The 3650-nt window shown below is 35.6% G+C and overlaps 1 non-coding gene across 1 annotated transcript; it reads right to left on the reverse strand.

Annotated features, from left to right (window-relative positions):
* Positions 1–1307: 1307 nt before the first annotated feature.
* LOC128194147 (small nucleolar RNA R71) lies at positions 1308–1413 on the reverse strand. The gene has a single exon (XR_008245463.1). It is a non-coding gene; the product is annotated as a small nucleolar RNA R71 (small nucleolar RNA).
* Positions 1414–3650: the final 2237 nt, after the last annotated feature.

The following is a 3650-nucleotide window of genomic DNA, read 5'->3' on the forward strand; positions in this document are numbered from 1 at the left end:
ATAGCATTTCTGTTTTATTCAATATTGGTATTTTTGTTTTGCTCTTAGTGCTTGATTCTATTTGATCAATAGTTTCATGAATGTGGGTTTTAGTTTTGACTGGAAAGTATTTCTAAAATCTCATATGAACAAGAATACTTGATATCCTGCGATGCTAGGGATAAATTTCAGTTTATCAATTGCTTATAACACTTGAATATAATGCTGGACAGTTTGTTGGATATGTGAGGAATCAATATTCAAGGAACTGATCTTATGAATTTTATACGCGAGGAATCGATATAAATGAATTTTGTGTGTTGCATCAATATTGGTAATTTTAGTTGCTATATGTTTATATTCATTCAGATTGCAGACGAGTGAGATAGATGAATTCAATCCCAACTTCTCATATTAAACTTTCTTTAACTTATCTGCTGTTAATATTTTACTTTTACGCAATGTAGTATAAATTATCAAAATCCATAATGAATCAGTTTGAATACCCTTGTATATATGTTGTTTGAGATAAATTTATCTATTTAATTGAATTTTCCTCGTGGGATCGACACTCTTACTTAAAAATCATTATACTACAGTTGACTATTGGTACGCTTGCCAAAAGATTCAACAAGTATTTTTGGCGTCGTTGCCGGGGAACGATTTTCTTTTGAATTTTTAAAAGTTATCTCTTCCAGCTTTGTGAATATTTTTTTTTCTTAATTAGATAGTTTATTTTATTTTCTCTTTGTACTAATCCTTGCTTGAGCTATTTTGATTTATGTTCTTAAGAGGTCAGGTTTCTAAAGATCAATTAACATTCAACCTAGAGATAGAAAAAACAGTTGGAAGAAATAGAGGCAAAAACAAGAAGAAGTAAGGAAAAACAAAGGAAAAATCTTTCAATACTTTCATCACACATCAAGAAACAGAAAATATGGCAGAAGAAGGACCAACCCCACCTAGAAGAACATTGGGAGACTATGCTATGCAACAAGGGCCAAGATATTTTTCTAGCATAGTAATACCGCCCACCACCAAAACATTGGAGATGAAGCCAACTTTCCTTAGCCTAATCAGTTCTCATCAATTCACTGGAATGGATAATGAAGATCCATACATTCATCTTTCTACATTCTATGAACTGATAGGAACTATGGGATTTGAAGAAGGAGATCTTGACCATGTATATATGCGTTTGTTTCCTTTTTCTTTGACAGGTAGAGCAAAGGAATGGCTCAAATCACATCCAAACCAGAGTCTGAACAAGTAGAGTGATGTAGAAGATAAATTCTTGAATAGATTCTTTCCACCATCTCGTTACATTAAGGCAAAAGCTGAGATTTCCACTTTTAGGCAAGGACCAGATGAGCCATTCTTTGAAGCTTGGGAACAGTTTAATTCTTTATTGAGGAGATGCCCAAATCATGGCTTTGAAGATATTATTCAATTAAATATTTTCTGCAACGGTCTGAGGCAAGACACCAAAATGATATTAGATGCATCAGCTGGAGGAACAATGATGTCTGTAGATGCAGAGCAAGCAACAAGAATCATTGAGGCACTAGCATCTACAGACCATCAAGCTCATCATAATAGACAAACAATTCAACGAAAAGGAATGCTTGATCTCAATACTACAAATGCAATTTTAGCTCAGAATAAAATTCTGACTCAGCAGATGGAAGCATTAACCAAACAGATGGCTAACTTACCTGAGTAGTTAAAAGCAGTACAATCTTATCCTAGTCAACAACCATGAAGATGTAACTTTTGTGGAGGTGACCATCCCAATGATCATTGTTCATATCAAAGTAGCCCACAAGAAGGAGAAGTTCAATATGTGAGTAATCAAGGAAGAACAGGGAATTTCTCTAACAACAATAACTTTTCACAAGGGTGGAGAAACAATCAAAGTCAAAATTTTGGATGGAAACAAGATGCTGGTCCTTCAAATAGACAACCTCCTTATCAGCATCAACAACAAAATCCTTTGTGTATGAAAGAACAACCAAATTAGAGGATACTCTAGAAAAATTCATGCAAGCTTCTATGACCAATCAGAAATAAATAGAAGCTTCAATCAGGAATCTTGAAACATATGTTGGACAATTGGCTAAACAACTATCAGATCAACAGACAGGTCATTTTTCAGCCAACACCATAACTAATCCCAAGGAGCATTGCAATTCAATTACTACCATGAGTGGTAAAATTGTGGGAAGAGGGATTGAAGACAATCTAGTTGTGGAGGAGGAAGGTTTGGAGAAAATAGAAAATGAGAAAGAGAAAATTGAGTGTGAGGGAGAGAAAGAGAAAAATAAAAGTGAGTATGTGAATAAAGGAGAAGAAATAAAAGTCAAGAAAAAGAGAAAAAGCAAAAAGAGAAGGAAATTGTGAAACATCTTCCTTATCCGAAAATCCCTTCAAATAAAGATAAGGAGAGACAATTGGCTCGATTCAAGCAAATATTCAACTAGCTAGAGATCACCATAACCTTGACCAAAGCACTACAACAAATTCCCGCCTATTCGAAGTACATGAAGCAAATCCTCAGCAAGAAAAAGAAGTATTTAGATGAGGAAATAATTGAAGTGCAGGGAAATTGCAGTGCCATCTTGTAAAAGACTCTTCCTCCAAAATTCAAAGATCCGGGGAGTTTCACCATTCCTTGTACCATTGGAAACCATGATATAGGGAAGGCTCTTACTGATTTAGGGGCTAGCATTAATCTGATGCCCCTATCTATGCTTAAAAAGATTGGTGGTCTTGAAGCCAAGCCAACAAGGATGATGCTTCAGTTGGCAGATAGGTCCATCAAATATCCTTATGGCGTGGTAGAAGATGTGGTGATAAAAATTGATAAGCTCCAATTCCCAGTGGACTTTGTAGTAATGAAGATGGAGGAAGATGCAGAGATACCATTCATCTTAGGAAGACCTTTCATGAAGACAACTAAGGTTGTCATTCATATGGAAGAGGGAATACTGAAATTAAAAGACCAAGATAGAGAGGTAACTTTCAATGTCTTCAAAGATATGCAACAAGGTCAAGAGGAACAGACTAGTCTTGAAGCAACTGATGAAGTTCTATCAGTTACTAGTCTACCAAGGCAAGTTTCCAAGTTGACCAAAAAGAGCCTTAATTGTTTCTCTCCCAAAGTGAAGGAAGAGGATGGGGATAAGGAAGAGAAACTAGTTCACCAACACCTTGTTTTGAAAAGTGATGAACCCAAACCTGGAAAACCAGTGATTATTAAGAACAGGTTATGGGTTATCAAGGCAATAAAGGCAAATAGAGTACTTGAAATTGAGGCTCCCTATTCAAGAAGAGTCAAGTTGGTGCCGGGAAAGCTACTGAGAAGATGTTGGTGCCATGAAAGGAAGAAGCACATCAACATCGTGAATCAAACTTAATTGCCCCATCTGTCAGCCTCGTGACATTAAACAAGCGCTTCCTGGGAGGCAACCCAGTGTTTAATTATGTTTTCTCATTCTAATTTTATCTTGTGTGTTAATTATGTTTATGTATATGTTATGTGTTTGCATGCAAAAGGGTAAGTTTTAACATTTAAATGTCTCGTTAAGGAAAACCATGCATGTTTAAGTGTTTTTAACCAAAATGTATGTGTCATGCATGGTAATAAGTTTTGGTGCAAAAATTGAGTTCAT

This window comes from Vigna angularis, chromosome 9, assembly GCF_016808095.1.
Source record: "Vigna angularis cultivar LongXiaoDou No.4 chromosome 9, ASM1680809v1, whole genome shotgun sequence".
NCBI lineage: Eukaryota > Viridiplantae > Streptophyta > Magnoliopsida > Fabales > Fabaceae > Vigna > Vigna angularis.